This window comes from Echinops telfairi, unplaced genomic scaffold (genome assembly GCF_000313985.2).
Source record: "Echinops telfairi isolate 266 unplaced genomic scaffold, ASM31398v2 ScPeMD7_2291;HRSCAF=2852, whole genome shotgun sequence".
NCBI classification, from domain to species: Eukaryota; Metazoa; Chordata; class Mammalia; order Afrosoricida; family Tenrecidae; genus Echinops; species Echinops telfairi.
In genome coordinates, this window is record NW_022106189.1 from 20,128,863 (window position 1) to 20,142,372 (window position 13,510).

The window sequence follows — 13,510 nt, forward strand, 5'->3', positions numbered from 1 at the left end:
GGCGTTCCTCGGTGCCAGCCCCTCTGCGCCCACCGCCCTTGCTCCCCACGCCCCTCGCCCCCATCCAGGGAGCTGCCCCAAGGCCGGCTCTGGGCCCGGAAGAGAAAACGAGAGGGGGCGTGGAGCTGGGAAGCTTCCCAGAAGTCAGTCGGGTGTGTGTTTGCAAACTAGTTTTTGCGCAAAAGCTGTCTGGCACCTGTGTGTTTGTGGGGACGGGTGTGTGGGGGTGGGGTGGGCTTGTGGGGAGGACTCGGGATGAGGAGAGAGAGAGAGAGTGAGAGGCCCTTCCTCCTGTTCCCACAGCGCTTTGGGTCTGAAATAAAGGCTTCTCCCTGCCTTTCTTTTTCCACCCCATTCCCTAGCCCTGGCTCCCTTTGCTCCCCAATTTGGCCAGCTCCACTTGGGGGAGACCCTCCTTCAGAAAGGGGACCTTGATGTACCCTAGGTCAAGTCACAGGTGGAACTCAGACCCGGTGACCCAGGCTCTGGTAGCCAGTGGGGAATCCGCTTGCTGTCTGTGCCTCCCTTGGCCCCACATGGCCTGGGAAAAGCCGGCAACCTAGACCCAGAATGTTCTAAGCCACCCTGAGTTTTGTTGTGTTTAGAGCTGGGGGCCGCTTGGTGGTGGCTTGTTCTGTCCTTGGGAGCACCCATGCCCAGCTTCAGTGGTGGAGACCAGGGAGCCCCGCACCCCCACCTCCACCCCCTGCCCCATGTCACCTTCCTGGGCAGATACAATGTGGAGGGCCTTGATGGGGGAGTTGGCCCTGGAGACCTGGCCCACCTCTGACACCCGGCCTCTGATCCACAGGACCCTCCTCTGTAAGATGGGCTATGGGCCTGCCTGCCTGGAAGCTGAGTGAAGCATAAGGCGTGTTTGTATTGCACACACATACCGCCCTGCCTTTGGTGTGGGGCCCCGTGAAGTTTTTCCAGTTTTCCCCATGGAAAGAACCAGGCCACTTGAGTTCCCTTCACCTCCCTCTACTTCCTGTCTGCCTTTGCCCAGACATCCCTTCTGCTGGGGGATTTTCCACTGGAAAATGAGGCACACTGGAACTGGTCTGGTCCGTGTGTTCTGCAGAGTGGAGTGTCCCCCGTGGTATTTCAAGGGACCTCCCTCCTCGTGAGAATGCAAAGCAATCATACACCATACCCGGGAGAGAAGCCCTGTTTCTGGGTGTCCGGCAGGCAGTGAATAGAGGGTGCAGTGCCCTCGGAGCTTCTTAGAGTCCAGGTATGTTTCTTTCAAGGTAGCGGTGAGAGTGCTATTAGAAAGCCCATCCACATTAAAGCATTGTCCCTCTTTGTCCTTACTCTCGGGACTCTCGGGAAGTGGGCCAACTGCAATCACAGTGCCTTTGGGGACTCTCTCAGGCCAGCCCCCTTTCTGGGAAGAGCGCCCTCCGCATCCAAGCACCGCGGATGACTGGAGGGTTCCTGGGGCAGCCCCTGGATGGGAAGATTGACCAAACCCAGGTATGAGCGCTCTAGTGGCAGATGGGGAGAGACGGGATCAGAGCCAGGAGCATTCTCTCAAGTCCCGCGCTTCCTCCCACAAGTCCCTTCCTTTCTTTCTCTGGCTGCTTTTCTGACCGAAGGCTCTGGGACCCCTGAGTCAGGAGCTTCAGAAAGTCAGCTTTCCCCACCCCCAGAATGTGGCCTGAGAAATGGGGCGGGGCTCCCCTCTGTGTCCCCCAACCTCTGACAATGCAGGGAGGAGTCTTGGTTCTGAGCTTATCCAGAGAGGCCTTTCTCAGCTCGCAGCTCCCCTCGTTGGGCTATCAGCCTGGGCATCGATGGCAGGTCGGAGAGACCATTTCCACACCTGCCTGTCCCCATCCTCCTGCAGAGTCCGAGACAACCCTGTGGTTGCTTGAGTTCGACTCCTCCGGATTCCCTGGAGGGAGTAGAGGCTCCAGAAGCTATACGCAGACCCTTGGGGCTTCCTCCCAGGGAGCGCTGGGTGGGCTTGAACCATCAACCTTTTGGGGAGCAACCCAGGATCTTTACCACCTGGGCTCCTGAGTGGAGCCTTGATGAGGCTTCTTGGGCTTGGAGCACTTGCTGCTCTTCAGAATCATCTCATTGATTCGTTTGTGTTTCTGCTTATTACCTGTTCCTTCTACTGACCCCTCCCATGCCCTCCTGTCCCCAGTGCGAGGCCAGTGCCCATCGTGTCCAGGGCCACCCGCGTCCCCAGTGCTTCTGAGAGCCTGACACAGAGGCGGAGCCTTGAAAGTGTGTGAGAGAAGTGGCAACCTCCCGTTCTCGCAGCCTCCTGTTAGGTAGGTCTGCGCCGGCGGTGGGGGAGCTCTCAGGATCCCTGTCTCAGCACCATCAGGAGATGGAGGGCTTGCCCAGTGAGGAAGGGACAGACACTGACCTGAGGAATCAGCAAAGGTTTGCGTCTGGGAGCAGGAAGAAAGGAGGGGAGGCAGAAGGGATCCAAACGGAAGCTCCTGATGGAGCATCACTGCCTCCCCCCAGGGGAGTGAGGCATGCTGGGGAGGGCCGCCCATTTCCAGCGAGGCCTGGGCCAAGACTCTTCTCCTCTCGGACTTCACCTGGGAAACGGGACCACCCACCCCCCCCCAGCTCTCCTTCCCGCCACTCTCCAGGGATTCCTCCAGGCAGGGGCCAGAGGGGCTTGTAGACTGAAGCGGGGGGACTGGGCACCCTTGTGCCTTTGGGTCCTGTCCTCTTCATGCCTTCGTTCATTTGGTCATTCGGCGAGTGTCCCTTGGGTGGGTCCTCCGTGTGGCTGCTGGGCTGTCCTCTTGGAAGACAGCCTCGGTCCAGACAGACTCGCCCAGTGCTCAGGCTCTGTGTGCGTGGAAGGCAGCTAGACCAACACTGGGAGAGTCAGACAACAGGAGCGCCCTCAAGGGAAGGAAGCCCCGGGAGCCATTGCAGTGACAAGGCAGGGCCAGAGGGCTGGCTCTGAGGGGTCAGCGAGCCTCCGGGAAGGCGGCAGCATTGGAGCCAGGCAGTTCATGGCAGGCAGGCAGCCGGTGGCTCTTGCTCCTGGCTGTGCTTGGCAGATGCTCAGTAAATACTGATGGACTCGGCGAACAGAGGGGGTGTCCCAGGCAGCGCATGCAAAGGTCCTGAGATATGCTGCCCGCCCTGTATCTCAGCAGCCCATTCTCCCTGCAGTACAGTCCTCTGTCTCCCCAGAAGCTGCCACCTGGCCCACCCACTGTGCCCTCCTCCTGACACCGGAGGGAGCCCTGCCCCCCCAGTTCACCCTTCAGAGTTAGACCCCTTTGCTCCCATGTTACCAGGCCCCCCCTCAAGCCCTCACTGGTGCCCAGCTGCCTAGGTTCAAACTCTAGCTGGCCGCTCTGTGGGGGAAAACGATGCAGGATGCTTCTGGAGAAAAAAGTTTTTTAAAAACCAGAAACTCACTGCCATCGAGCCCATTCTGACTCGTGGTGACCCTGTAGCTGCCCCTGTGGGGTTCTGGGGCTGGCGCTTTTCTATGGAAGCAGAAAGCCTCATCTTCCTCCCGAGGAGTGGCTGGGGGATTCAAACTGCTGAGTTTGTGGTTAGCAGCCTAACACCCAACAAGTACACTACCAGAGCTCCTCACTGGCAGGATGATGGCTTGGAAGCCCTACAGGGTCAAGGCCTCTCTGTCCTGTGGGGTCGCTCTCAGTGAAATCCACTCGATGGCTGAAGTTTGGTTTGGGGGTTCTGGTGTTATTAGACCGTGTTAGAGTAGGACAGGCCCTAAACTTAATCCCTTCGGGGTGGAGACCCCTAAGAAAGAACAGAACAGACAGGGAGAAGACCCTGCAGGGATGGTGCCAGTCAGCCTTTCAAGAAAGGCCTGGGGTCGTCCATAAGGAGGGACCCTCCCCAAGCCACTGCCCTCTCCTCCTGGGTGACTGTGAGGGGTTGGGTCACCTTGCAGCCCCCTCCCCACCCCTGTCAATCAGACCTGGCTGGGAAAGGAGGGTCTTCTCTCCTCCAGTGAACTTCTGTTCTTCCAAGTCGCACCCTCGATATATCCATGGCAAGGCTGACCGGGACCCTGGGCAGGTGCCTTGGCCTCCCAGGGCCTCCATTTTCTGATGGGGATAATGGGGTGACAAAAGCAGGAGCCCCTGTTGCCCTTGTGGTGAGGCATACATGAAATGATGTACACCCTTAGGGTGGGGCCCGGCACTCCGCCCGTGCCAGGCTGTTAGTCTGTCTCTGTGTGGAGGAGAACAGGGCTGGAGGCCTGGGCCAAGAAGGCCAGAGTGGAGGCTGTTCCCTAAGTTGTGGGCTTGTGGGGGGTGGCGAGGTTCAGAGGGCCCGGCCCCACTGTCTCGGTGGGAGTGGGCGCTGGGCTCTCTTCAGTGCAGCCAAGTTGGGGCCAGTGTGAAGCCCACTGTGAAAGGAATCACCCACACAGGGGTGAGCGCCCCATCTTTGGAGGGATGAGGGAAAGGGGCACAGCCCCTGGCAGACACCCACAGAGAGGAGTAGAGCACTCAGGCCATCGGCCTAGGGATTCTGGGTAGGAACATGACTCCAGGAAAGAGAGGGTATGTGTGTGTGTGGATTTCTAAGCCCCCTCCTCAAGGCTGGAAGGGATTGGTTATCAGGTCCCCTAACCCCTTTCATTTCACAGCCAGGAAACTGAGGCACAGAGCTGGGAAGGAGCTTGCTTGAGTTCACACAGAGAGCTGGGAGTCCCCAGCGAGTGGCCTAGGGTACCAACAAACAGTGCCCAGGGCTGGCCCCCATTCTCTGTCCCACAGCTGCTTTCACGCGACATGGGTTGGGACGACTTGGGCTTGTGGCCACTGTCACCTTGTCATCCAGCCTCCACTAGCCCCGTCCACCCTCCTGAGGTCCTGAACCGCAGGCCACCCTCCAGCATTCCTACGAACGACACCAGTGGAGCATAACCCCCGTGAAGGAGCCGCCTCCGAGTCCTCTCAGGGGCAAGGTGGAGGCTGTGTCTGACAGCTTCCACGTCGCTCCCCTCCGGCTGCAAGTCCCTGTGTAACTGAGAAGTCAGGGAGGTAGGGAAGTGACATTGACTGAGCACTGGTGTGGCCTTCAGACTCAGTGCAAACAAATACGGGGCTCGGGGGAGGCACAGAGGGAGTCCGAACCCAGCCCAGGTCTCCCCGCCATTGGCTGGCACACTTCCCTCCGCTGTGCTGAGGGCTGGCTGTGCCCCTGCCTGCAGGTCTGTGTGCCCGTGTGGCCAGGGCAACTTCCTTGAGACTCCGAACAGCAGCAGGCACCCGGGCCCGGCCGTGTGGTCTTGCCAGCTCCCTGGCCATCCAGCTTGTGCAGCTCGCTGTGGCAGCACGGGCACCCACGTCCCAGCTGCCACTGCCCAAGTACATGCAGTGGCCAGTGAGACCCCGAGGGCTGCTGTGGAAGCCGCGTCATGGCCGCGTCTCTGTGGCAAAGGCGTTCTGCATCTGGGAGTGGCTTTGTTCGATGCGTCTCATACGTACACTATAAACTGAGCCAGATTTTGATGGGGGGCAGGGACCCTGCCGGACCCGACTGGCACATGGGTTCAACCTATAGGTGGATCTCCTTGGTGACTGTGGACGGCCTGCCCTTCTGCGTCCCACTGGCATCGTCAGCCCACTTTGCAGGCAAAGTCAGTGAGGCTCTGGGCGCCTGTAGGGGCAAAACTCACCCCTGTGGGGATTGGGCTGGCCGGGTTGGTCCCATGTAAGGCTGAGCCAGCTGGGATCCTGGGCGTGCTGAGGGATGATATCTGAGGGTGAGCAGAAACATGAGATCCACGCATTCACCAAAAGACACACTGAAGAAGATGCACAGACAAGCTCTGTCACCACCCCAACCTGGAGACCTCCTCTCCCAAGCGTCTGTCAGCGGAAGACGGCTGCTTTTGCTAGGGGCCCTGGAGTCCTGTCTGCCTGGGATGGAGGAGAAGCACCCCACTGGTTCCCTCCGCTGTCCCCTTTGCGGACCCTACTCGGACCCTACCTACCCTACGGGGCGTGCATAGTCTTTGGGGATTCAGAGAAAAGCGCCCCCCCTCCCACCTCCCAGCTGTGGTCTGGCAGAAGCCTGGGACCAGAGGGCCATGAGGCCGACCCTGCGCAGCCTCCAGCCGCACTGTCTGCGTCTATATTTATCCCATAATGGCCCGGCAGCCTGCTGTAGCTAAGGTGGGAAAGTGATTTGTGTCGAGAAACCGCCCCCACCTTGATGAGAGTGCCAGCCTGCTCTCTGGGGACCTGAGCCGGAGCCTGCGCAGCAGTGGGCATGGGGAGGGGAGCGACCAGGAGCGTGAGGAGCCCCAGGCGTGTCGGGGTGCTCGGCCTGCAGCTGGAAGGCAAGACTAGACAAACTCTAGAGCCTCTCCACCCCCACCAGATGCAAAGCACTGCGACTGCTGAAGCCCCAGAATCCCCCGGTCCTGGGATCACGGGAATCTGTAATCCCAGATTCCGAGCTGCCAGGATGCGTTTTGTTCCCCCTTCTCACTCGCCCTCACCCTCAGCCAGCGATTGCCCAGCGCCCTGGCCTTGGCTTGGTGTGCCGGGCGCCCCGGAGGGGACCACGCAGTCCCCTCTCCAAGCTGAGGTCAGGGGACAGTTCCTGGGCCCGTGGCTCCCACCTGGCACGGTTAGCTGGTGGTCCTGTCAAGGACTTGGACTCAGGAGGGTTTCTGAGGAGGCCGAGGCCCTCAGCTGTTGGCGTTACAAGCGGCCATCCCACTTGTAGGACTCGGTGCCTGTCACAGATCAGGAACCAGGTGCCCAGGGGCCTCCTGCAGCACGGCTTCAACGTCCCTGCTGGCTCTGACGCCGGCCTCTATGTGTGGCGCCAGTGTGATGCCCACGGTGGGGCCCCTCTGTGTGGACGCTCCCCCATCGTGTACCCCTTCTCCAGCCACCAGGGAGCTCTGGCGGCACCACGGTGAAGCGCTTGGCTGCCAACGCAAAGGTTGGCGGTTCAGACCCACACAGCCACTCCTCCGGGGAGAGGTCTCTCCGAGCAGGGCCTGCAAAGGGGACAGCGGAGGGAACCAGTGGGCTGTTTCTCCTCCATCCCAGGCAGACGGACTCCAGGGCCCCTAGCAAAAGCAGCCATCTTCCGCTGACAGACGCTTGGGAGAGGAGGTCTCCAGGTTGGGGTGGTGACAGAGCTTGTTCTGTGCATCTTCTTCAGTGTGTCTTTTGGTGAATGCGTGGATCTTATGTTTCTGCTCGGCACTGCTCATTGCCGGGTGCCCATAAAGAAAAAACAACCACCCCCGACCAACCAAAGCAAAATACTGCCATCTGGTCCATCCCGGGGCCTAGAACCCTGTGAGCCAGCCTAGAACTGCTCCTTGGGCTTCTGAGGTCATGCATTTGTATGGGAGCAGTGCGGGTAGGGGGCGTGGGGTGTGTGTGAACGACTGACCTCACAGGGAACCCCCGCTGTCACCGGAGCTTCTTGGGAACTCATTGGAGAGGCAACATGTGCACCCCCACTGGGCAAGCCGGAGCCTCGGTCCATGTTCTTGTCAACACACAGTCAGCTGTTTTTACTTCTGCCATCCTGGGGGGTGCACAGTGGTCATGCCATTTGGTCTTACCGAGCTGGTTTTAAAGAATGAGAGCATGGTTGGCTTATGAAGATGGAGAAGGGTATCCCAGGCAGATGGAAGGCCGTGTACGGTATGATGGGGGGGAGGGGGTTCTAGAAGGTCTTGGGGGGAACCATCATCAGGGAGTTTGGACGTTGTCCTGAGAGCCGTGAAGAGCCACGGACAGGCATTTCTCAGGTTGGGCCGGCTCCTCCGGTTGCTGTTGCCATTTGATGGACAAGAAAACTCAACAGATTCAGAGAGACCCAGATGCAGATTCTCCCAGAGGTGGAGAGGCTCGCGGTCTCAGTCTGCTCGTTGGGAGATTATCGGAGGCAGCCTCTACCCATCATGCTCAGCAGCTCTGGGGCCGGCAATACAGCCTCTGGTACTTTCTCCATCTGCACAGCCTTGCTCCCCTCCTTCTCACCAGTTAACAGGGTCGGGCAGGCTCTCTTGGCCTGGCCAGCCCAGCACCCCGGCCCCAGCACCCCAGTCCCAGCACCCCATTCCCAGGCCCTGCACAAGTGTCTGCGCAGTTAAAGATCACCCCTCATCTCTCTGGACCATCTCATCTGGGAAGTGGGGTGGCATTTCCCTGCTCTGGGAGCCCTGTGGCCACAGCATCAGGGTGCATGATGGCCGGGCATTGTGTCCGGTTAACAGAGCATCACTCTCGGACCAGAGACCCACACATAGGGAAACCTGGCAGGGCTCCCACAGAGGCTGACCATGACATCTGCCTAATTGTGCCAAGCGCAGGCTCCACCAGACCCACCCTGGGTGTGGCCACTCAGTGGGTGGCCATCTTGCAGCTTCTGATGTAGAGCCTCAGTGTGCACACGTGGTCCAGGACTGAGCCGCAGCAGCCTCGCCTGGGAGCATCATAGGGATGCAGGCTCTCCCATCCCTCCCCAGGCCTGCGCACCCGGAGCCTCTGGCCCTGAGTCACCCTCCCAGCCTGGAAACACTCACCCCACCCCCTTGGCTCAACATCCAGCCCCACAGTACACAGGTCTGTGAGGGGAACTCTAGGGAGCATTTGCCCAGGGCCCAGTGTAGATGGCCAGAGGGGGCCCCCCCGGAGGGAAGCACCGGCATGGGAAGCGCAGGGGCTGGGATCAGCGGAGCGCCGTCAGCGGCGTGAAACGAAATGTGTGTGCCATGCAGGACGGGACGGGACGCCGATTTGCTTGGCGAACCTGCGCCCAAGTCACAATACAAAGTGACTTTAACGAAAAGATTCCTGCCCCTTCAGGTATTTGCTGGCCCACATCATCCTAACCTGGGGAGCTTATTAGAACACAGGTGATGGGCTGACACCTTTGCTAGTAGCAGGTGCAGTCCAGCCGATTCCCGACTTTGGGGGACAGAGCAGAACTGATCCCGCAGGCTCCCTAAGCTGTGTTCTTCTCAGGTGGCTTCAACCTTCTGCCTTCTGGTTAGGATCTGTGTGAGTCTGGGTGCTTTGGAGAAACAAATCCACAGAAACTCATGTAGAAGAGAGAGTTTTATATAAAGGTTAAGTGCACATCAAGAAAACATCCCAACCCAGTGCTGCCCAAGCCCACAAGTCCAACATTATTAACCCGTATGTCCGACACCAATCCACAAAGTCCTCCTCCATCTCACAAAACACACACAATGATGCTGACTGCAGGAGGAAAGCCGAATCAGTGAGCATGTAAGCATCTCAGCGCCGGCAGGTATCTCCACGCGACTGCTCCAGCACTCAGGGCTGCATTGGCACTTCTCAGGGATGTCTTGCAGGAAGTGAGCCTTGCCAGCTGAAGCAGGGAATTGGCTAAGGCAGCTGCACCCTGGTCTGACCATCCAAAAGCAAGAGACCCGAGAACTAGAAAGGCAAGGCTCACACAGCCATTTATCCCTCCGCCCTTTAATTAATCCCACATGTGTTTATCAACCAGGTTGGCACAATAAACGAACTACCTCAGGATCCAAGGACGTAAACCCTGCCCACTGAAGTCTCCCGGCCCAGGCTTCTGATGGAGTGCCTGGATTGGGCCCGGACCTTGAGTCCCTAACACACAGACACACACTACACACCCGGCAGGACTAAGGCTGCCTGGCTGCAAACCAAGCCTGGTAGAACAGCCTCTGGCCACCTCAAGCATCCCCCCACCCCACCTCACACACACCAGGGCATGGACGGGTGAGGGCTTGGGTCCAAGAGGCCTGGCAGCCACAGCTCCTAACAGGGAACACTGCCTGGGAGGGCGTGTGAGTCCTGTGACCCCTGAACCTATTGTCCCTGCTCTCACCCCCATCGGTGTCACCTTGGCCTTTGTGGCACCAGTGTTTGTCCCCCAGCTAAGAAGGGGAGTCTAGAGCCGGATTCATCCATTTGGTCTCAACCCTTCCCTCCTTACATAAACCATACACTTGGCGGGTGTCCCAAGGTTTACGTCTGATCCCTCAGCCCGGCCTGCCGCAGAGTATCACCACAGTGTCACTGCAAGCGCTTGGCTTCAGGTAATCCTCGGGGCATGCAGCAAAAGCACCCGACAGGGTCCCGTCTTACAGAGGGGGAAACGGAGGTGGCCACTTGTCTTAGGGCACCCAGCAGGAACGGGAGACTCAAAGCCGGGCAGACGGAGGTCCCAGTCTGCCCCTGGCCGACTGTAGACCTTTCTGTCTTGTTCTTTGTCCTGAAACAGAGGATCTCTCTTTCCATCCCCCAAGAGCAAGTTGGATGTGTTTTTCCAGACAGCACACGATGCCCCCATAGAAGCTCTGAGAGGCTATCCCACTATCATCAATACCACTGAGTCCAAGAGTGAGGGCTGCTGCCTCCCTGGTCACCTCGGACCTGCCCTTTGCCTCCTGGCCCTTGCCCTCCCCTCCGGTCTCCACCTCAGCCTGCTGCCTTCCAGGATCCCCTGCCTCCCTGGTATCCCCGCACACTGGGATCTCCTCTCTGCGGAGCACCCTGTGTTGGGACGGGGTGCACGGCCTGGCTGGGACTGGGTGGGAAGACCCAGTGAGGAGGCCCTGGTGCTGAGCCCCAGCACCGCCTGGGGGGGTGAGGCCCCTCGGCATGGGAGTGAGGGGCCCGCTTTTCAGAGTGGTTTCAGGAGCTCCGGTGAGGGGGGAGGCCGGCCTGAGATCCTTCCCCCTCATCCATCCGACCCTGAGGTCAGCACCCCCCTCCCCTTGGAGCTTAGGTTCTAGGGGGACAAACAGACTAATGGACATGTGTGCGAAGTTAACTGCATTGCCGTCCTGTGGTCTATGAAGAAAAGCCCCCCACCCCTGTGTGTCTGAGCGGAGTGAGAGCGCTGGAGCTGGAGGTCAGGGAGCCCGTGGCGCAGAGGAGACCCCTGTGGCTGGATCAGAGGAGGTGATGGGAAGGTGAGGGTGTCTGGGGGACTCTGGGTGCTGTGTGTCTGGTTCTTTGCTGTAGCCCAAGGGCCCGACGCTTAGGGGAGCTGGTGGAATGTGTGTTAAGTGAATGAATGAGAACACCACCCACGCCCTGCCCTCTGAGCCTCAGTAGACCCATCTATAAAAGGGACTGCTGGTTGTGTATCCCCACCTTCTAGCTCCTTCCTTAGGGGCCTGGTCAACCCTACAAGGCTGGTGCCCATGTGTGCCAGGAGTCAGTAGCATCCTTCGAGGCGGGGCCCCGGGCTCCCAGTGCCCCCTCCCCTCCAGGCTAAAACCTCAAATTACCTGTGGGGCGGTGCTATGCCAGGGAGCCTTTCCATCATGCCCAGATGCGCGTGGCAGGCCCAGCCCTCCTTTAATGACACCTTGCCCGCCTGCCCGCTGGGGCCGGAGGGGAGGGGGCCCAGCCTGGCCCGAGCTGTAGTTTCTTTTTCCATTGCGTCAGGACTCAGGGTCCAGCCGGCCTTAAGCCACCAGTCTGGCAGAAGGACCCATTCTTCCCCCAGCGTGCCTCAATTCTGGACACCATGTGTTCCCCGTTTCGGGTGTCCAGAGCCTTCCAGCCAGAGGGTAAGTTGGGAATGGGGGAGCCTCCCAGGGCTAGGGTCTGACTCTGAGAGCCCCCTTTGCCCACGGGCAGTTTGAACAGCTCCAGGCAGGCCTGCAGAGTCAGGGGCCTGGCCCTCCCAGCCACACCCTCAGCCATGCCTGAGTGGAGCAGTGGGCAGGGGGGGCTCCTGCTGTGACCAGGTCCCTGGTGATGACAGCCAGGACAGGGGTAGCCATGCGGTGGGAAGAAGAGGTTCCGGAAACATTCATGTGCCTGACTGTGCGCCTCTGTGTCTGTTGGTCTGTGCGCACGTGTGCGCAAGCATGCATGTGTCCATACACGTATGGACATGCCAGAGGAAGTGCGTGCGTGACCCTGGCCACACACAGATACTCCCCCTCCGGAAGAGGGTGAATGCATCTGACTTGGCAGCAGGGAGGATGGAGGGGACCTGAGGAGGTGGCCGAGCTGCGCTCCACCTGTCCGTGATGATAGAGGGGCGTGGACCAGATGACCCCAGAGGATCCAGTGACCTTGGGCTCCCTGTTGAAGTGGAAGTGTCCCGGCTGCCAGCATCCCCCTGTCCTCTTTGCCTCGGGCTGCCTTTGGTCTTACTGGGGCTCGAGCTGCCTTCCTAGGTCCCTGCTATCCCCAGGAGGTCTCCCAGTCTTGACATCCTGTGTGACCTGGGCCAGGTGACTCCCCTTCCCTGGGGCTCATCTGTAAAAGTGAGGGCAATTGTATCTGCCTCACCCACTTTGAGGTCCATGAAATAGCTCTCTCTGAAGCCCCACGGCAGCCTCTCCATGGAAGGGTGAGCTCAGTGGGCTGAGCATTTGGTCACCTCCCCCGCCTGGCCCAGCAGCCCAGCTGCGGGCAGAGAAGGTGGGCCCAGCTCCCCGGCCCCTCCAATCAGAACAGCTTCTTATGCAAGAGGAATCAATGCTGCAGGCAAATTGCAGGGCTGCCCTGACACTCTGTGCTCGTGTGATTACATTGAGTTCTGGGAGCGGAGGAGGGAGCCGCTGAGGCCAGGCTCACCAGCCAGATGCGCTCACTGCCCGGAGGGGTGGGGGGCAGAGGTCTTTCAGGCACCATCACAGGCTAGCCTGGCCAGCAAGAAGCCTGGGCTATGGTCCAGGTCAGAGGAAGGAGGAGCCAGGCAGGCCTTCCCACCTGCCTCCCAAGTGCCTCTTGCTGCCCGGTGCCAGCGAGGCCCCCAGGGTCAGTCTGAAGTATGCAAACCAGAGATGAAGGCATTCAGGAGCAGGGAAGGGTGGGGGCAGCTGAGTGGGTGGCAGGATGAGCATTAGTTGGTGTCGGTGAACTGGACCTGTGATGAAGGTGAGACAGGAAATGCCTTGGTCCCTGCCGGGCAGACAGGGCTTCAGAAAGTGCCCCGGAACATTCCAGGATTTTCCAATTCCACTTTCCGCGTACTTTTTGAAGTTCTCTCAAGCACGCACCACAAATTAAAACAAACGTTAAAGGTGCCAATCGGTCACGTCTCTGCTTAAACCCCCCCGAAAAACCTCTCAAGAAAAAAGCCCAAAGCCCCCCGGGAGTAACCCCTGGAGCCGGTGGCCATCTCTCCACCCCCACTTCCTTCTGGGCAGAGCAGACATGGGCCCCTGGAGGCCGAGGCTGCAGCTGGGGTGGCAGGAACCCCAGTTTAGGAGCAGAGGGCGTCCAGTGTATCCATTCCTGGAGCTGCTGGACCCACCACCACAGTGTGGCCTAAGACAACCAGGCCATCCCTGGAAGGCTCGAGAAGCCGCTCCCTGGATTCTGATGTTTCAGGCAGTCCCCGGCAGCATCTGTCAGTTTCTGCTTGCGCCTCCCTCTGGGAGCCTCTCCTCTCCTGACCAGGACGCCCATCAGAAAGCAGTGGGAACCCTCTCTACTCCAGTGACCCCATCTGAACTTGTTTGATCTGTGATGCTGCATTACACTCACGATTCATCCTTAAGGTCACAGGGACAGGT

At 59.5% G+C, this 13,510-nt stretch overlaps 1 protein-coding gene across 1 annotated transcript in view; it reads left to right on the forward strand.

The window, feature by feature from the left end:
* Window positions 1-2,204: 2,204 nt before the first annotated feature.
* Window positions 2,205-13,510, forward strand: part of CPNE2 (copine 2) — a 54,049-nt gene continuing 42,743 nt past the window's right edge. The window contains exon 1 of the mRNA XM_004704651.2: window positions 2,205-2,288. The gene's annotated coding sequence lies outside the window, so the exon portion shown is untranslated. The remainder of the gene's footprint in view (window positions 2,289-13,510) is intronic.